Source organism: Schistocerca serialis, chromosome 1 (assembly GCF_023864345.2).
Source record: "Schistocerca serialis cubense isolate TAMUIC-IGC-003099 chromosome 1, iqSchSeri2.2, whole genome shotgun sequence".
NCBI classification, from domain to species: Eukaryota; Metazoa; Arthropoda; class Insecta; order Orthoptera; family Acrididae; genus Schistocerca; species Schistocerca serialis.
Window position 1 is genome coordinate 291,691,759 of NC_064638.1, and position 22,244 is coordinate 291,714,002.

Below are 22,244 nucleotides of genomic sequence, written 5' to 3' on the forward strand. Positions count from 1 at the left end.
CCATCTTTTATTTGAGCTTCTGTATGTCGATAAAATTGGTTCTAAACTAGGAATGCAACTCAGACCGCCCTTAACGCGGAATTTGATCCCTTCGTGGCAATACAGCTCGGCTACAATTTGTTGTTTGTTCAAAACTGCAGATTCCTCAACACCTTCACATATTACGCGTGAATGGGATCGAATCCTGGCCCGGCAATAAAGATTTAATTATGTATTATCAAGCTCTATCAGGAGAACACCTATCTGCTGGTGGATAATAATTTTGATTTTTAATGTATTTTCATTCGTTGTCAACACTAACGATATCTGATGTTTTTGACTCCCAGTGAGACACAGAACTATTTGCGAGATGACTGTAAGTTCAAGATGCTATTCTGAGCAGCTGGTGGAGAAAAATTCGGTAGCTGACGTCTCTTTGTGTGTAGTCAACAACGATATGTGTGGGGCTCTATTCCCAGTGAGCGCTGAACTATTCGTCATATTATTCCAGTTCGTCGTGTCATTTAATGTTCATACATATTCTCAACTAGCTGTTCGTGAATAACTTTAATTTTTAATGTCATTTTGTGTTAAATAGTTCAAATGGTTCAAATGGCTCTGAGCACTATGGGACTTAACTTCTAAGGTCATCAGTCCCCTAGAACTTAGAACTACTTAAACCTAACTAACCTAAGGACATCACTCACATCCATGCCCGAGGCAGGATTCGAACCTGCGACCGTAGCGGTCACGCGGTTCCAGACTGAAGCGCCTAGAACCGCACAGCCACACCGACCGACCACCACCATCTGGTATCAATGCATTACCTATCATCCATTATATATAATCATTTTCATAGTACACTTGATATTATAGATGAGTAGGACACAAGACATTACATAGATAACGTCCGTTTGACGTCAACAGTGTGTAACATTTTACTTTTTTTGAATAGGACAATGTTCCTCTCCAATAATTTTTAGATTAGTTACAATAAGCTTACGCTGCAAGAGAATTCGCTTGTATTTTTCAATATGTGGTCTGTTGTCGGTTTGAAGGCCTTCCATAACATCGGCAACGTAGTGCAACTCCACCGAGGGCTGTCTGGAGTAGGGTGGAGATAGCAATGTGAAAGTTGCGAGCTGTCGAAGACGATCTTCATATTCCTAATGCGATTAGGACATCGTATACTCTTGACGACGTTTAGCACCTGTGCAGTCAGTCACCCAATTTCAGAATTCGTTTTGAGTAATCCTGCTAAATTCCCAAAATATTGTCTTTTTATATTGATGAGTAATATGGATAGTCGTCACGTTCATGTGCCGTCTACAACGCAAATTTAATGTTACTATCCTAGGAACTAACCTGCAATACGTTTTGTATTTCATAATCGGAACTATCTGCATTAACCGTCATCAGAGCAATGTCAGGGAACAGAATGCAGCAGTGCCTTGCTACCTACTTGAGGACCTGCTTGAGTCGTGTTCTAAGGAAAGGGTAGTTGCTGGTTCACATTATATTACACTAGCGAGAAGTACCGACTTTTCCTTTTCTCTGCAAACATCCAGAACTAAATTCAGTAACTAAATGCTAAGAATATATTTGCATTGTGCCAACTCAAAGATCAATAGATATGGATATAGATATAGATACAGATTTTTATATTTAAAGCCATTCTCGTTCTGCGTTGGAATAAACATCATTCATTATTTGCTTGTTCTTGTTACGATTGTTATTGTCATTCTCTCACTCGCAAGAGTTTTCGCATTCCTATTAGGTATCGATGCACATGAAGAGTGGCTATGAAAGAAGGGAATACTGAATGTTACGTCATGCAGAATACACTCATTTACTTCGGCTCCTCGTGATCTACGCTACAGGAGAAGTGAGATACATAAAGTTGACAGTGTGAGGACAGACCTGGTAGCACAACTGTGCAACTACACAGTGTTACCAGATAAAATGGTCCTGCGGAATCGAAAGTGTAGTACGGACTTTGCCACAGTAGCCGACAGCTGGTAATTTAGGACCATGACCATGGATTACACTTTGGTCAGTGCTGGTTAGAGTGCTGCAACTGTAAATGGAAGGCTTTGTTTGATAGTCTTATGCTGATGCTGTCTGAATAAATTATGCCATTGGATACAAAGCGGTTTAGTTTTGAGACCTAACCCACGAGGGGGGAAGGCACAGTGGTCTGCTTCAGGAATTCCAAGCAATAAAACACAAAAAACAACCCAGGAAGGGAGACATGCATTTGGAATCTGTTCATCGTTACGGGGTCAAACAAGAGGGTAACATTACTGAAACAATGATCGGGCTACTTAGTATATAATAGAGCATACAGATTTCAATGAGGAAACGTATGAAGACGCAGACTTCCTCGTTATCAATATGTGCGGCATATCTTTCGTGTTAACGAAAGTAAATTCCCGCTTTACCTCTTCTTACGTGTCAAATGAAATGAATGCCATGAGGAATAGAATATTTGTTGACTGCGTCTCTTCTTGCTTCCATCCTTACCAACATATTTCTTCATTCTCGTGGTAATCATGACATTCTATGTGTATGCTGCAAAAGATTGCAAGTGGACAAATTCGACATCGAGGTGCAAAGCGTTATATTCAATTCGAATAAGCTTCCGGTGTATTTTTACTTCGTTTGTATTTTTAGATGATTATGAACGTTACGGAAAATTATCTCACATGCTTTATGTTGAATGAGAAACATTGAATGATCCGTTTTGCTTTCCCTACGTTGAAATGATATAATGTCGGCGTCAACAGCCTTCTTCCACGCCGGAAGCTGAAACTTGTATGATTCTGGATTAATGATAATTGAATGTCTCATATGTATACATAGCCCACAAGGCGACGTCAGAAACCACCAGGGGAGAACGCCGCATAAAAACCAAACGTGCGCGCGCGTCTCCACTCTGAAGAACCGTATCGGAGAATCACGGCAAGCATTTCGCTGAAGAGCTGCCTCGTCAGAGAGCCTAGAAATGGCAGCGTCGTAGCAAGTATTTGTCAACACTCTGATAGTGCATTTACTTCCGGGTGTAGGTCGGCGTTACCTCGCTAAATTCACTTGACATTCGTTTTCCACATCGAAGACTCGTACGATATAATCCACTGCAAGATGACACAATTAGAAAGTATATTTAATTTCTGGACTCCAAGAACGGCGTTCTTCACATAAGTAACACCTGTTTGTGTGTGCATTCGGGAGGACGACAGTGCAATCCCGCGCCCGGCCATCCTGATTTAGGTTTTCAATGATTTCCCTAAATCGCTTCAGGCAAATGCCGGGATGGTTCCTTAGGAAGGGCACGGCCGATTTCCTTCCCCATCCTTCCCTAATCCGAGCTTGTGCTCCGTCTCTAATGACATCGTTGTCGACGGGACGTTAAAACAGTAATCTCCACCTCCTCTGTTCGTGTGTTTAAGGTCGCGTTTTGAGGCTCAGGCAACATCGCAGTGACTATATTCCGCCTCTGGCAGCCAGTGTGTCGTTAGCTCAGAGGTTCCCTTGTGCGTTGCAGTGCTTGTACTATAAGACATAGCAGTTCGAATCACGGTAGAAACCGCTGACTACAACCTTTTATTTTCCATTTTAATTAATGGAGTTGCAAACTGCTAGTAAAAATTTCTTATGCGAAATCTGAAGAATGCCTTTAAACATCAATCTTCGTCCGGTTTCGACTTAGTAAATTAAGTTAATATCATGGATTTCTGCTTTGCAAATTCCAAGGTGCTTCACTGTAAAATAGACCCTGAAAAGATTCAAACCGACTGTCAACGATATAAATTTGAGCTTTGTTCGTCATATAGGTCTAACATGTCAGAAGGTTGTTTATGAAGTGCACATGTTCATTAATATAGTTCCCTTCTTCTAAATTTTTGCAATAGCATTTAACTGTAGACGTTTTCTAACACCGGCGTTAGCAATTCCTTTCCGTTCTCTGAAACCTTGAAAACGACAAATTTTTCTGGTTTAAATCTGATGACCTTAACTATCACTTCCGATCAACAATAAATACTTCATGAACTCCAAAGGTGCAGTGTTCCTGCACTGCTGCTGAGCATGCATTGCAAGGTATTCACACAGTTTATCGCATAGACTTACCATAAGGAATGAAACAAGAACTGGAATACACTTTACACCACAGACGCTCACTCTGGCTTGACGAAAACATCCAAACATTGACCAAAAGTTGCACAAATAATTGAGTTTGAAAGGAAAAGAAACGAGGTATGAAGCATTTATAAATTCATCGGATGTAGTGAGGTGGTTTCATTTCGTCCCAGTCTATAAAATTAATTTCGGGCCATACTCAGCTCTTGCCGATTAATGTAATATAATACCCGCCTACTAATCAGGGCGTCTGTCTCCGTTGCTTTTGAGCGTGAATGGAAATTGTAGAAATTTTCTGTGGAGCAACATTTAATAATAAAGCGTTTTAAATCATCAAAAGCGATGAGCGGTAGCAGGCGCTTTCGATAAAGAACGGGGGAGTGCAGCGCCGCTGCTGTCGCCACGGCCGCTGCCAGCAGCCAGCAAATGGATCCCGGAGCTTTGGCGCATACGGCGTCCAGAGGAGGACAGTCTGCAGGAAATCTGCCGCAAAATCGTTACTGGATAAAATTTTGATATCGGTGTGTCACAAAGCGAAATAGATTGAATCTGCGCTACCATTACATTCACGTCTTCAGCATTCAGACAGAAGAGGCTATAAAAATATTTTATGCCAGCTGCTCTCGATCCACTGACATTATGAACAGAAACAACGCACGCTACCGCTAGACCACAGGCGTAATCAGCCTAGAGTTACTCTATCATGGGACAAGTTTTCCTCCAGGAAGTGCCGCAGTCTACAGTGTTGCCAGATTGTGCAGATAACCGGACTTAGAGAATTAGCGAGTTGGCCAGTTTTTTTGTCCCATGTCGCGATCGGCGCGGACTTAGTCTCTGAAGCGGCCGGCCGCCGGTCAAGTTTTATGTCAAAGAGTGTACACGTAAAGAACGCACGTGAAATCCAGTATGAGGTTATGTGTAAATAATAAAGAATCGCAGAAAATTGCTCAAATTTTAATGCTATATTGTCTAAGCATTTTTGTAAAAGTGTCATCTTCCCGTCTTCAAATATCTTTATCTATTACCTAGATACGCCCCAAAAAAATTGGTTTTTTAGTATAGAAACCGAGCCGCAGATTCCAGGACAGCTACGCACAGGAAATGGGTGTTACTATATTCATAAGATCCAGATCTCAAAATCCTTGAAAATATCGCTTCCGGGATACAGAGGTTCAAAGTTATCTCACATGTACACGTAAAACACGCACGTAATATCCATTGTGAAGCGAAATCTAAATAATAAATAACTACAGCAAATTACTCGAATTGCAACGTTATATTCTCTAGGCATTTGTCTAGAAACTGCAATGCACAGCAAATGAGTGTATCTTTTACGATATAAGATCTCGATCTCGAACAAGCTTGGAAATTTTATTGACATCTTTATCCGTTTCCGACATACAGAGATTCAAATGTACGTTTCATATACACGCAAAATGCGTACGTAAAATACGGCCTGAAGCTAACTCTAAATCCCATACGTATTATATACGCAGAAGTTTGTGTACATGTTTGTTATTCCTTCAAGCTGAAACGGCCGGACGGATTTGGAAGATGTTTGGATTGGACTTACCTTACACCCTGAATTAACACATAGGCTACATTGAAAAGTGTGTAGTGCAAGATATATTGATTTGAAGAACATAACGCGAACGTGGAACAATAATTCCTTTTAGAAAAGCTATTTATTCTTTGACTTTGGAACTGTATGGTTAACGCTTTTATTGTTTAATGTGTCCTACATAATACGATTCAGGTTAATGAACACAATGTTTTTACATTCCTCAAAGCTTTTAATCCATTCTTCCACACAAGTACGTTGCATTTTAGTTCTTACAGCTTCTGAGATGCTTGAAGATACACGATGACGGTGTCATTTAAATGCTGAACGACAAGAAAGATGTCGTGGTTTTACATGTAGAACTTGGTAGGCTTTTATTGATACAGGATTTGATTGTGATATGCGAGTATATCCGCTGGTGACAGCCACATGCGTGGGACCAGACGACGTTATTGCACGTACAAATATTGCAAAATTTGCGCTGCACAGAACTATAAATTGATTATTTTCTTTCTTCGTCGAGGTAATGTGTTTGTTACTATTTCACGCTGAAGTGTCTGGACGAATTTAGATGAACTGTGGAATGGACGTAGCCTGTACCATAGATTTATACATAGGCTACCTTTTATTCCGAAAAAAATCACTGTTGCCTTGTAATGGTCAACGTGAGTACTATTCCCGTGGGATGGGTAAAATCGTTCATGAAAAGTAACCATCAACCCAATAAACTTGCCTTTCCTGTTCAAACGCTCGCAGTTCCCTTTGAAAGTGGCTTTCTCGATCACTGAAAATAAGAGTCAAAGCCAACAGTCAGAAGTGTCAGAGAACAAGTGGTCACGGAACGTTGTTTACAGAGACGTATTATAGTAGATTACTGGCTCCCCATGCACACTAAGACAATTATGATCTTTTCCGTGCTACGTATGTCGCAAACAGTCCTGAAGTTATTTACTCCCTTTTGTGGCAAATTTTATAATGCGTTACTAGATAGTGTAATTTTTTTTCCTTAAGTAAATGACTGACTTGTGAGCTACATGTATTCTCTTAGATTGTCCCATGGTCTCAAAATTTGGCGTTTTTTCCCACGGCACTCGGTTTTCTAAACCGCAAGTAGCTCGAGCCTCAATACGCCTAAGGGATAACTTTTTTGATGGCGCATACCCCTGGATAGTGAATTTCAGCATTAATAATGCGTAATGAATAGTGTTTAACCCAGAATAACACTGAGGGGCGCAGCTAGTCATTAATAACCGCAGAAAATTGCTCAAATTTTAACGTTGTATTTTCTAGGTATTTATGTACGAAGAAGTGTCATTTTTGCCTTTTTTCAAGAAATCTTTATCCGTTATCGATAAACACCCCAGATTCCAGGACCTCTAAGCACTGCAAACGGGTGTAATTTCTACGATATATTCATAAAATCCTGATTTCTAAGAACCTTAAAATTTTATTGATATATTTATCCGTTTCCGAATTACAAAGGTAACTATCAAAATTTTACTGACCCATAAAAACCTTTTCGTCTTAGGAAAAAGAAGGTAATCAGCGGAAAAGGGTATTCGGCCATCTTCTACGACTAATTTAACATGCCGACCCTGCTGATATAACGGACCAGGACAAGAAAGGCGTGCTTCATGCAAAGAAAGAATAAATACCGAGTTTCTAGAATGAAAATGTGAGTATTATGTGGCAATGTTTGCTAATATGATTGCAGTGTCTCAGAAAACAACATAATGAAATTGTTGACAATTTCGTGGCCCCTTGTTGTGTTTCCCGTTAACGCTCATATTGAGATATTCGGAAGACGGTGGTTTAGTGGTTTTTCTGACGTTTTGCCAGCAATGATGGGCAAATCGTTGGCAGCGCTAGACAAATGTGGTGGCGGAATCAGAAAAACCAGTAAGCCAGCATTGTCCGAATATCCCGAGACGAGCGACAACTGGTAAGCATCGTCGGTAACAGAGTTATTGGCTTTTGGTTTTCCATATGACATAAATCTCCGGTCTCAGAAAGAGCTTTCTTGAACGAGAACAGACCACAAGTTGAGATGGAATGTAGACACTATCGGTGTATTTGAGGAGGCAACGGGAAATTACAATTAAACCAAACGGGCCTCGAAAGAACGTATAACGTAAAATCAATCCAGATTGCGTGAGCTAAACCACTTTCTTTGGAGTGACATGGCATCCGAGACCGTCACAGTCCACTGAGTCCAGCAACGAGAGCGCTGAACGCTTCCAGCTCTCTCAGAACGCGTAAAAGTTGTTACGACACGCGAGAGGCGGTAACACCTCGGCAAGTAGAGGTTTTCACTTCCCTTCGGTGGAGCTATATACGAAGCACCAACCCGGTAGCCGCCGTTAGAATTCCTTTATTGCGCAATTGTCATTGTTATGATAATTTATTGTGCCTAACTGTTACAAAGGGAAATGCCGAGGTCATTACAGTAGCTACTTTGCTGTTGCCACCAGAAACTTAAGGTAATGCAGCCATGTTAGAGACGGACTTCACAATGCCTACACAGTTTTACGATACTCAGACCAAAAATAGTCATAGTTACACCTTCATATTCAGCAACAACAAGGACGCACAATATGCAGGGTATTTTAACTTCGAAGGGCTAAATACCGGGAAAAACACGTATCTTATGAAAGAAATGTTTCAGAGGAAATGTTAACATTTTCAAAACTGACATTTATCTGTGCTAAAACTGCCCAACACCTCACCCGCCCCCATGGGGGCGACAACTTGTTATTTTCAAATGAGAACCCTTCTCCCCCCCCCCCCCCCCCACCTTTTTATTGCAGATTGGGATTGTACGTCAAAAAATATAGGATCTATCTGAAACAAGTTTTTCCATACGTGCTAGATGGCGCTGTAATCTGCGCGAGAGTTAAACGACGATTGTTCGAAAGAACACCCCAAAATCAGTCGCCATCATGGTGACATTCGAGAGGAAGCGCCGAAATTAAACTTCCTAATGGCATGGGGACGCATCAAAATCAACCATAAAGGGAACGGAGGACTACGTTACGTTGCAGGTAGGTTACTTCCCACACTTCGCAATGTCTAAACGCAAAAGGTTTAGTAAACCTATCAAGTCTGTAAAAGTGAATAAAAGTTTTTAACAATAATATTAACTTCTTAGAACAAAAATTCACATTTTTTTCGAAAAAGATTCAAATGAATGGGTTCCTAGTAGCAGAAACCAAAAAACTGAATTTTCTCGGTTACAGTCCTATCTACCACCAATGGAAAAAAAGTTTCCAGTAGACCGTAAATAAGTTTTGGCGTAGACTCCGTATCCGCAAATAATGAGGCGTTGCAATTTGAAAATAAAAATCTGACCTTTCACGGGAGTGGGCCGGTGCCAGGGGATGGTCGGTTTTAGCGCAGATGCACTCTAACAGGGAGAGGTCCCAAAGGTGGGATCGACTTTTTGAAACTATTTATGCGTTTATATAGGTCAGGTATGACATCTTGCAGCCATTCAGCCTAGTGGTCGCTCATTTTCGAGTAACTGACAAAAAAAGCTTTCGGAATTTTTTGTCGTGCTTAATAACTTTGAGAAATGTGTTAAATGGACTGGGTGGTTGGAGTAGTGGGTGGGACAATAACTTCACATGCAGGAGGTTGTAGGATCGAATCTCGTACGATGTAGTAGTTTTTTTTTAATTTTTAAATCTTTATCGAAATTACTTTGATTAATATTTTTTAAATTAATTGTTTAAGTGCCAGAACGAGATTTTCACTCTGCAGCGGAGTGTGCGCCGATATGAAACTTTTCTGACAGATTAAAACTGTGTGCCGGACCGAGACTCGAACTCGGGACTTTTGCCTTTCACAGGCAAGTGCTCTACCGTCTGAGCTACCCAAGCACGACTCACATCCCCTCCTCACAGCTTTACTTCTGCCAGTACCTCGTCTCCTACCTTCCAAACTTTACAGAAGCTCTCCTGCGGACCTTGCAGAACTAGCACTCCTGGAGACATGGCTTAGGCACAGCCTGGGGGATGTTTCCAGAATGACATTTTCACTCTGCAGCGGAGTGTGCGCTGATATGAAACTTCTTGGCAGATTAAAACTGCTTGCAGGACCGAGACTCGAACTCGGGACCTTTGCCTTTCACGGGCAAGTGCTCTACCGTCTGAGCTACCCAAGCACGACTCACATCCCCTCCTCACAGCTTTACTTCTGCCAGTACCTCGTCTCCTACCTTCCAAACATTACAGAAGCTCTCCTGCGGACCTTGCAGAACTAGCACTCCTGAAAGAAAGGATATTGCGGAGACATGGCTTAGGCACAGCCTGGGGGATGTTTCCAGAATGAGATTTTCACTCTGCAGCGGAGTGTGCGCTGATATGAAACCTCCTGGCAGATTAAAACTGCGTGCAGGAGCGAGACTCGAACTCGGGACCTTAGCCTTTCACGGGCAAGTGCTCTACCGTCTGAGCTACCCAAGCACGACTCACATCCCCTTCTCACAGCTTTGCTTCTGCCAGTACCCCGTCTCCTACCTTCCAAACTTTACAGAAGCTCTCCTGTGGACCTTGCAGAACTAGCACTCCTGAAAGAAAGGATATTGCGGAGACATGGCTTAGGCATAGCCTGGGGGATGTTTCCAGAATGAGATTTTCACTCTGCTGCGGAGTGTGGGCTGATATGAAACTGGCAGAAGCAAAGCTGTGAGGACGCAGTGTGACTCGTGCTTGGGTAGCTCAGATGATAGAGCACTTGCCCGCGAAAGGCAAAGGTCCAGAGTACGAGTCTCGGTCCGACACACAGTTTTAATCTGCCAGGAAAGTTTCAAAGTTTCATATCAGCGCACACTCCGCTGCAGAGTGAAAAACTCATTCTGGAAACAACCCCCAGGCTGTGCCTAAGCCATGTCTCCGCAATATCCTTTCTTTCAGGAGTGCTACTTCTGCAGGGCTCGCAGGAGAGCTTCTGTAAAGTTTGGAAGGTAGGAGAAGAGGTACCGGCAGAAGTATAGCTGTGAGGACGGGGCGTGAGTCGTGCTTGGGTAGCTCAGATGGTAGAGCGCTTACCTGCGAAAGGCAAAGGTCCCGAGTATGAGTCTCGGTCCGGCACACAGTTTTAATCTGCCAAGAAAGTTTCAATTGATTTAAGTGTAATTTCTCATTTCTATTCCTTTGTCACATCTTTTTAATCAGCGTATGAAATTTATAGTCTTTTTTCATTTTTTTCTTTGTGTCATTCTCCTTCATCAAACACTCGCAAACGGGGGCCCAACTGGGTGAGTGTCTGCAGTGTGTGGTACCTGTGATCTTAACCTACACCTCCATATAGATGGTTTCATGAAGTCGATCCCACCACTGGGGACCTATCCCTGTAAGACAGACAGGCGACGGAGCACGAAGGAATTATCCAACTGGGGCGAAAATCTCTAGATGCGAAGTGCATGTACATGCAAACAAACGGTTATAATTTCAGAAAAATTGGATAATTTATTCAAGGGTAAGAGCTTCACAAACGGAGAAAGTAACACGTTGGTCCACCTCTGGCCCTTGTGCAGCCGGCCGCTGGGGCCGAGCGGTTCTAGGAACTTCAGTCCGGAACCACGGTGCTGCTACGGTCGCAGGTTCGAATCCTGCCTGGAGCATGAATGTGTGTGATGTCCGTAGGTTAGTTAGGTTTAAGTAGTTCTAAGTCTAGGGGACCGATGACCTCAGATGTTAAGTCCCATAGCGCTTGGAGCCATTTGAAGCCCTTGTGAAAGCAGTTATTCGTCTTGGCACTGATTGATACAGCTGTTGGATATCCTCCTGAGGGATATGATGACAAGTTGTGCCCAGTTGAAGTGTTAAATCGTCAAAATGCCGAGATGGTTGCAGGACCCTGCTTGTAATGCTCCAAACGTTTTCATTTGGGAAGACATCTGGCGATTTTTCCGGCCTAGGCATGGTTTGGAAAGAACGAAGACAAGCACTGGAAACTCTCATTATGTGTAGGAAGGAATTATTTTACTGAAATGTAATAGCCGTATGGCTTGACATGAAGGGCAACAAAATGGGGCGTTGAATATCGTCGACGTATCGCTGCGTTGTAATGGTGCCCCGGATGACTACAAAAGGGGTTATGTTATGACATGGAACGGTACACCAGATCATCACTCCTCGTTAGCCTGGTATCCCATCACTGTCCGGGGCTTCTCCTGACACATCTTCCGTGGTCACCGGAGTCCCATTCGAAGTGGGATTCGTCACTGAAGACAATTCTACTCCCATCAATGATATTCCAGGTTGAGGATGTGTATGAGGTTGAAGATGTGTATGTAATTAAAGAAAAGGTCGGTCTTATCTAGAAAGAAAATTCTTTGCAAACAATTGGGCCGTGTCTGATAATATTATTTTGTGTCATAGATACGCAGACGATATTTTTTTTTGCACTTGGAGGAGCTAAACCACACTTGACCGATTTGGTAGGCTCCTTCAATTCGTTGTACTAAAAAATACGCTTCACTCTAGAGTTGGAATCAAATAGAAGTATTAACGACTTAGACTTTAATATTATTAGGTAATCTAGAGATTTTTGTTTAGATATCTTCAGAAAGTGGAAACAAGGCTCCGGGAGTAGACAAAATTCCATTAGACCTATTGACAGCCTTGCGAGAGCCAGTCCTGACAAAACTCAACCATCTGGTGAGCAAGATGTATGAGATGGGCGAAATTCCCTGAGACTTCAAGAAAAATATAATAATTCAAATCCCAAAGAAAGCAGGTGTTGCCAGATGTGAAATTTACCGAACTATCAGTTTAATAAGTCACAGCTGCAAAATACTAACGCGAAATCTTTACAGACGAATGGAAAAACTGGTAGAAGCCGACCTCGGGGAAGATCAGTTTGGATTCCGTAGAAATATCAGAACACCTGAGGCAATACTGATTCTACGACTTATCTTGGAAGATAGATTAAGGAAAGGCAAGGGTACGTTTCTAGCATTTGTAGACTTGGAGAAAGCTTTTGACAATGTTGACTGGAATACTCTCTTTCAGATTCTGAAGGTGTCAGGGGTAAAATACAGGGAGCGAAAGGCTATTTACAATTTGTACAGAAACCAGAAGGCAGTTATAAGCATCGAGGGGTATGAAAGGGAAGCAGTGGTTGGGAAGGGAGTGAGACAGGGTTGTAGCCTCTCCCCGATGCTATTCAATCTGCATATTGAGCAAGCAATAAAGGAAACAAAGGAAAAGTTCGGAGTAGGTACTAAAATCCATGGAGAAGAAATAAAAACTTCGAGGTTCGCCGATGACATCGTAATTCTGTCAGAGACAGCAAAGGACTTGGAAGAGCAGTTGAACGGAATGGACAGTGTCTTGAAAGGAGGGTATAAGATGAACATAAACAAAAGCAAAACGAGGACAATGGAATGTAGTCGAATTAAGTCGGGTGACTCTGAGGGAATTAGATTAGGAAATGAGACACTTAAAGTAGTAGAGGAGTTTTGCTATTTGGGGAGCAAAATAACTGATGATGGTCGAAGTAGAGAGGATATAAAATGTAGACTGGCAATGACAAGAAAAGCGTTTCTGAAGAAGAGAAATTTGTTAACATCGAGTATTGATTTAAGTGTCAGGAAGTCGTTTCTGAAAGTATTTGTATGGAATGCAGAAATGTATGGAAGTGAAACATGGACTATAAATAATTTAGACAAGAAGAGAATAGAAGCTTTCGAATTGTGGTGCTACAGAAAAATGCTGAAATTTAGATGGGTAGATCACGTAACTAATGAGGAGGTATTGAATAGAATTGGGTAGAAGAGGAGTTTGTGGGACAACTTGACTAGACGAAGGGATCGGTAGGTAGAATATGTTCTGAGGCATCAAGGGATCACCAATTTAGTACTGGAGGGCAGCATGGAGGGTAAAAATCGTAGAGGGAAACCAAGAGATGAATACACTAAGCAGATTCAGAAGGATGTAGGCTGCAGCAGGTACTGGAAGATGAAGAGGCTTGCACAGGATAGAGTAGCATGGAGAGCTGCATCAAACCAGTCTCAGGACTGAAGACCACAACAACAACAACAATATCTTCAGAAAGATTTCCACCAGTGATGTAATTAGTAGTATGGACTCACGAGTGCATAAGAGTGCTTTTTTTCCCTGTCAGCGTTCAACAAGTTAACTAAACTAAAACTTAACATGTGTTAGAAAAGAAACTGATGTGATCGCACAAATAGGTCTACGAAACGGTTACATTGAACGTGCGATGCGGAGCATTTATCAATAGATTTTCAATAGAAGAAAAAAATCTATTGTTGATCCTTCCGAGAATCCACCTAATTTTGCATCTGCGAGTACACAGGGCCTTTCTGAGAGCGACCTGCCAATACATTTAAAAAAGCTAATATGGAAACTGGCTTCCATATGTGGAAGAAACTTAAGACAGTTTGCGTACAACTGTTGAAAATAAGCAGAATAGCCGGCCTGAGTGGCCGTGCGGTTCTAGGCGCTACAGTCTGGAACCGAGCGACCACTACGCTCGCAGGTTCGAATCCTGCCTCGAGCATGGATGTGTGTGATGTCCTTAGGTTAGGTTTAATGAGTTCTAAGTTCTAGGCGACTGATGACCTCAGAAGTTAAGTCGCATAGTGCTCAGAGCCATTTGAACAAGCAGAATAAACTTACGAAGTAGGGAGCGGGGTATATAAAATCACTTGCGCATCCTCTGCTAATTTTTAAATTGGACAGGCAGGGCGTGACTTTTTAAGCTGATTCAGGGGACAATATAATGAAAACACTAGTGCTCCGGTATAGGTTATCTCAGTGATAAGAACCATCGTTTAGACATGACTAAAAAATTCTAACGATCTTACACAAAAGGCCAAAAGGCTTAGATTTAGACATTCTGGAAGAAATTTATATTTATGAGCATTTCAATGCTAAACAACATGGAATATTGAACGAACAGATCTGCACCCGCACGAAATGGCTTTTCGATATTTTTCATGATTTGTTGTGAGCTCGGATGCGCACTTCGGAAACTGTATGGCACCAATATCTGATTCTGATAAACATTTCGGTTTCCATTTAATTTTTGTATGATGCATCTCTCTCCCTCCTCCCTCCCCTCTTCCAAGTTGTATCGTCTGTGTTTTACATTTTGTAGGTTGATCTGGACGCTTACACGATGCATTTCATACTTTGAGTTAATATCTTTTGTAAAGCGTCACAAAACGCTACAATTTTAACGTTTGGTTTGACAGCCGTTATATTCTAGTTTCAACGAAAATATTACCCTTCCCCGGTTTTACAACCTGTATTTAACTTCGAGGCATATGTTTTTATTGCTATTTCGACTTTGTGTATCTTGTCGTATCGCACAGTTGTTGTGATAGCAGCTTTTAACAATATGTGGTGCCACGTAAGATCCCCGGCTTTAAACAAATATTTTGTGTAATTCTTATCACTTTAATTTCGTCATTATCATCTGGATAAGGAATATATTTCTTTTATGTCTATTATAATAAGTTGGTCCACTGCCATCGGGCGTATGGCCTAATGAATGTACATTAATTGACGCGCCTTCGCGCCACTATACATTTCGTAATGTCACATAGTAGCAAAAAAATGTTCTTGATCCACACTCTGCAGAACTGCGTCTGTAGTCTGCGAATGTTTGTTTCAAACAACTTGAAACGCCATATCCACATGCAGCTATCGCTCCTGGTAGGTGTAGCACAGTTTCTGCTAAGTAATTTCAATCAAGTGGAATTCAATAGCTACCAATTACTGAGTTTTAAAAAATATTTTTTATTTGATTTTTATAGATATCTGATGAAGGATAAATGCCGAAACGCGTTATATGAACTATGAAGATATTTCTTGCCTGATTTCTAACTTTTACCTTTGCGACCCAGTCGGTCTGAATGCAGAACTACTGATTATTATAATAATGGTCGCCTGCATCTTGCATGACTTTATGTCACATTCATATTAAAATGCAATAACTCTGTAATGAGTCACTGGAGACCATGGGTCCCTTGTAACAAAATACTTGGAAGGTATCCCTGAACAACCTCTGAGAGTTTTCTATGAAGTTCTGGTTCACAATGTATATGTATACGTTCCGGTCAGAGTCCGGAATCGGCCAGAGGGGAACTGGCCGGCCAAGTTGCGAAGTGGCCAATGTCGCTTTAAATTGGCCGTCAATATCCGTTTTCTTTTTTTATTTCGGGATTCGGCCGGCCAGTTCGCGAAGGGGCTGGGACTGATCGGCCAAATTCCGAAGAAAGAAGCAAGGCAGATTTGAATGAACAATTTCAAATTGTTTGAGTCAGAAATGGCCAACATTGCTGTAAATTGACCGGCCAGTGTCTAATCTTGAGTTCGAGATCTGGCCGGCCAGTTTGCGAAGTGACATATACAGATGGGCCAGAATCTGAACATAAATAAATAGTAGACGAATAGGTATAATTTGAGGCTGTATGCAGTCCGTTTATTTTATCAATCTCACTTATAACAATATAAGCTTAATATAGTCTATTCGCTTTATAAACCTTTTTTTAATACAAGCGGTATTCAGTTATCACAAGTCAAGTTTTGTGTCATTTAGAATAACACAAATTTTTTTTTCTGAATATGCAGAGATTTATGGCGTATTTAGTAGAGCAATTGCAGCGATTGGATCCTTCGCCACTGGTCAGTGACTGTAAAGACGGTATGGTTCGCAATGATTTTTCTCCGTTGGTCACCGATTCCAGCGTGAATAGTTTCTAGTGCAGAACAGAGAACTCGTTTCTGGAATGTAGTTGCTTGAGAACATCATGTTCTGCTCCCAGTTTGTAGAAAGTGCCTTCGACGTTCATAACAATAGCAAGAACACTTCTGGGATCTCCGTGGCCTCTGTCAACATGTGGTATACGGTTGCGAGCATTGCCTCTAACTTATGCACGTCGGAATTGTGCATCTGAATAGCTGTGCTTGCAAGTTCTTGTGAGCTCCTGCCCTCTTCTTACTGATTTCTTGTTTATTACAACATACCTTGTACACGTCCTTCCTCTGCTTCATTACTACTTCCACAAATTGCATGCACATCTTTGCTCCACGATGTACAACAATGCGCTGCACTACACTCTTATTCACAAACCGCATAGAATATTTTCACCTTTTTATTGTCAGGTTACTAGTCTCGCCTTTCCAGTGGTTCGATCTCTACGGCAGCAGTTTCATTGTTGGGAGTAGTCCCTATATTTGTAGCATCCTCCATTTCTTGTTCAAATTTCTCAAGCTCTTCTTCCATCGCAACGTTATCAATAATTTACTTAGGCAGATTTGAAGTACTCAGCCCAACCTTTTATTTATAGGCAAACACTGCCTTGTATAGCGACAGTACACAGTGTAATTTAGCCAGCGATATCTGGACGTATGTGCAATCACGTAGCGTTTTGGCCAGGAATCTCCGGACAATTCATGAAATGGCTGGCCAAAGGCGGATATACGTCGATTCTTTCAAGGAATCGGACTTCAGCCAATCCTCTCACTCAAAGTGCGAAATGGTCGGCAAATTCACGATCAGGCTGGTCCTCAGGATGTGGCCGTAACATACCTGACAAAGGAAGGAGAGTAACGTCCCGTCGACAACGAGTTCATTAGAGATGGGGCACAAGCTCGGATTCGGGGCCGGCCGGAGTGGCCGTGCGGTTCTAGGCGCTACAGTCTGGAGCCGAGCGACCGCTACGGTCGCAGGTTCGAATCCTGCCTCGGGCATGGATGCGTGTGATGTCCTTAGGTTAGTTAGGTTTAATTAGTTCTAAGTTCTAGGCGACTGATGACCTCAGAAGTTAAGTCGCATAGTGCTCAGACCCATTTGAACCATTTCGAATTCGGGAGGGATGGGGGAAGGAAACTGGCCGTGCCCTTTCAAATGAACTATCCTGCCATTTGCCTGAAACGATTTAGGGAAATCACAGAAAACCTAAATTAGGATGGCCGGAGAGGGGTTTGAAACGTCGTCCACCCGAATGCGAGTCCAATGCGCTAACCACTGCGCCCCCTCGCTCGGTAAAGAACTTGTCAGTATGAGCCTACTTATCAGCCTAACACTGCATGCCCTCTGGTAGGAACACGTGAACTGATTTGGTTAGAGTGTCGTAAAGCCTCTGTATCACTTTCTCAGGCAAACCAGTTCACAACTATTGTAACCAGTCCTCGGTCCCTACAAATGGGACAGTAGTTTCCTAATCCGGCTGTTCCTAGTGTCTGATCAATGGTGCCGGATGACTCACAGTGTTGCAGGGAGTCCACCATTTGTTCTCAAATGGCAGGTGGTGGTGTGAAGGGTTTACAACATGATTAACGCAGAATGCGGCGAATAGTACCCTGACAACAGGTATGCCTGTCCTATGTTTTCGTGCAGTCCAATATTGGGCCAGTGCCACACCTGAATCCTCCATAAATCTAGATATTCCGTGATCCGACCAGCGGAAGAAAGGGAGACACACAACAAGGCACCACTGAAACCCTGTCAGGTGCTGATAACACTGTCTCATACAACTACATGAGATATCTGTATCCGTCACAGCAATCACTCACCATCTACCGCTGTTCATGCCCCTTATACAGGGTGTTTCTATAAGAATGTGCAAAAAATTTAATGGAACATAGAACGGAGAAAACATGTACTCAGCCATAGTCTTATTATGTGGCAATGTACACACGCATGATTGGAGCAGTGTGGATATTATAGTACCCTCTCAGTTCTCGCAAGTACAATTAACTAATTTGGCTGGTTCGTTTCTCTGTAGTTGGAGCTAAACGTTGCTACAGCTAATTTCTATCTGAAGTGCAGCCGCTGTGAACACAGTGTCCACACAAATTTCTTCTCTGCGTCATACATAGTGTTAAGTGCTCCGTTCTGCACTTGACACCAGATTAGATAAGAGTCCCCGAAAATTTCTCTCTTGTTCTGCTCATGGCAGAACTGCCTCCCCCCACTTGGGTTCATTTGTTTCTTCACATCATGGCTCTTTTCGACCAATAGGAGCGTTCCTCTTTTTTTGTAGAAACTCTCTCTACCAATCGCAATGTCCCTTCTATCAAACTGCGTCGAAACCTAAGTATTTTTCTCCTTCCTTGTGCTTTTCCGCCAATCAGACGTTTTGTGCCCATTCTAGACGCCTAAATTACATTGACCTTTCCTTGTGTCGCACTTGCTGGGCGAAATGCGTCACTTGCTCTTATTCGTATCCCGCTGGAATTCTGAAACACAGCTTTCTAAGGCTTTTTCACTGTCCCTTGTGCAGATGTGCCGTTACACGCGGTCCTCCGGTCCGAACCACCTGGCCCAGGGTCGCTGACTTTCCTCTTGCCACCCCTTTACGTGGTTTCCATCCAAACCCCTGCAGTGCACCTTCACTATGCCATTGTACGGCTGGCTTTTCAAAACTCGAAGCGACTCGCATTGCCTGTTCCAGCTTCTGATCAAAGATATGCGTTATATAGGAACAGTGTATTAATTACCATTGATTGACTGTCATCCCATTTTGCATACCTTACTGATAGGCAAATGTTATCATAACCGCCGAATTACGTTAGGTGTTTTCACCTTCTCGTTGCAATGCATAAAGGTCTCATGTAAGGTGCGTATCTGATCATTTATTCTGCCACCTTACAACTGCAAATATCATCATTGACACAGTGAACGTACCATCTGTACTGTGTCTTACAAAATGTGCTGAAACAGATGGCCAACAACCTCAATGCATTCATGACATTGGCGACCAAAATTCTGACACACCCTGACAAATACCCCTGGTGTGTTTCCAATCGCATTACAGGCAGCAACAATTCTGATAAATAATTTCATCTCCGTATCCATTGGGGTATCATACACAAATGACTTTAGATATCCCCACAAGAAACAATCAAGAGGATTCAGATCAGCTAACCTCGCAGGCTATGGAATAGGTTCTCCCCTTCCAATCCAGTGACCAGGAAATACAGCATGAGATGGTTGCGTACATCCACACTGAAGTGAGGCGGTGCACCATCATGTTGTATCCACATCCTCTTACGAAGAGACAAGGGCACGTTCTCCAACAACGCTGGTAGAACTCTTTGCAAGAACTTCTAGTACAGGTGGCCATTCAGACGGCCAGGTAGATGTGGTCCAAAGAGATCGTCGCCTACAATGCCGGGCCAGTTATTCACAGCAAAACGTACTTGATGGCGTGACTCTACTACAGCTTGAGGGTTTTCCTCATCCCACACATGACTATTCTTGCTATTCGAAATAACATCACAGTCAAATGAGGCCTCTTCAGTAATTTGGAGGAAATCTGATCCATCAATCCATTGCTGGAGAAATCACTGACACAATGAGACCCTTGGTGCAAAGTCAGTCACAAGCACTGCGTGGACTCGTTGTGGATGATACGGGTGTAAATGTTGTTCGTGGAATACTCGCCACACGCTAGTATGTGCAGCGCCCAATAAGAAATGACAATACGACGAGTACTTGTAGTGGGGTCCGCTGCAACACGTTGCAGCACCTCCTCTTTAAAATCGGGTGTGCGATTGGTGCTCATGTTGCCAGGTCCCTCATTTCTTCTTCCCAAGGAACCAGTTCGTTGCATTCATCGATTGTAAAAAATAAACGATCGTCGTGACGAATGGCGCCTGTTAGGAAATCGTTCCCTGTACAGCCCTTCAGCAGCGAGAGCACTGCAATGTACTTCCCCACGCACAAGGCGCGTGTCAGTGAGTTCTGCGAAACTGTACCGTTACTGCTTCATCGTATTGTACTGTACGTCTCTGAATAGCACTGACGTTGAGTAATGAATGGATCTGTCGTTGATTCATAGCATGTTCTGTCGTGAGTGAATGTAAATACGATACAACAGAGCCACCTCATGAAAAAGTAAAGTAAACGAAACCTGCATCATGAGTTCATAGTAATCAGGGTCGTCCTCCTTGTTTCCTTGCAGGAAATAAGGAATGCACATGTAAATAAAAAGCACAGTACTTGTGAACTTTTACGCATGTTAGTTGTTAATATGCTGGAAAACAGTATTGTTAGACAAAGCGGCATCAAGTTTATTTCCAGATCTCCTTAAGCTAGCTTCTCCAACCCCAGGTTCCCTACCTCAAATTGTTCAATGGATCATTCTCTATGTCCTGTTACATTTTTGCACGCTCTTACGGTAAACCCTTGTATATCCTACTAGGCCTTGTAACAACATTAAACACGAACAACAGTTCTGCGCAATGGTGAACATTCTACCTGTGACAGAGAATTGGAATTCTTATCATTTACATGCTCATCGACACACACACACACACACACACACACACACACACACACACACACACACACACAAGCACGCACATGTGCAGGCGCGTATATATATATATGTATGTGTGTGTGTGTGTGTGTGTGTGTGTGATTCAAATATTGCTCTTACTACCCTGTTGAAATATACTCTTTGACGTTATGTAGCTCATTAGACGTAATTGATGTAGAGAACAATAATTTATGTCACTTGTTGGTTAATTGGTGGTCGATCCTAACTGGGCCATCCTGATACCGGATTCGTTCTGTGGTGTCACCGCCAGACACCACACTTGCTAGGTGGTAGCTTAAATCGGCCGCGGTCCATTTAGTACATGTCGGACCCGCGTGTCGCCACTGTGTGATCGCAGACCGAGCGCCACCACAAGGCAGGTCTCGAGATACGGAATAGCACTCGCCCCAGTTGTACGGACGACATTGCTAGCGACTACACGGACGAAGCATCGCTCATTAGCCGAGCAGATAGTTAGCATGCATTGCTCATTAGCCGAGCAGACAGTTAGAATAGCCTTCAGCTAAGTCCATGGCTACGACCTAGCAAGGCGCCATTTGTAACCTTGCATGTACCTCAAGATAGAGTCTCACTTGTATCACCACGAATGCTGTATACCAAAGGACTATATAAAGAGTTAAGTGTTCTAGTAGCTACATACTTTTCTTTATAACATTAATAAGTATCCTGTTTCAGACCTCTATCTAGCCATTGAAATAACGCGTGCCTTTCGGCTACTTCAGTGTGGCGTAGCTGTATTGTTACGCCACAACACGTTCGGTATTTCTAATAACTACACGGTTTTACACTCTCGCCATTTAAAACTAGTGATCCTAGCAAGTCTCACTTTCTTCGCATTCGAGACTTAACACTGGATTCTTTGTCCAAGGCACGAAGTTGCTCGTGGCCAATCTTCTATAATCTATCACTTAACCAGTAGAGAGGATGGGGCAGGATGTTGAACCGTAAACACGAGTTAGATGGCGTGTGAACTAAGCAGTAGACGTCAAACGATTATGCCTCTCGTAGTGTAGAAGCAGGATGTCAGGACACCTTTCATTAATCTCTGCAGTTCGTTCACGGTGGAGCTAGACATGTCTATTCTCACTGAGAAGGAAAGTCAGATTGCTGTTTATACGACGAACGGATTGGGAGATTACATAAGCTGCCATTGTGGAAGAGAAACCTATTTATGAAATGCGACTTCATAGTCTTATTTATGCACTCGTTATTGCTCTATTTGTAAAAACGTATTCTTCAATG

General features: G+C 42.6%; 1 protein-coding gene across 1 annotated transcript in view; it reads left to right on the plus strand.

The window, feature by feature from the left end:
* LOC126467648 (protein unc-93 homolog A-like) overlaps window positions 1-22,244 on the plus strand; it is a 345,755-nt gene that overhangs the window by 43,059 nt on the left and 280,452 nt on the right. The gene's annotated exons all lie outside the window — the stretch shown is intronic.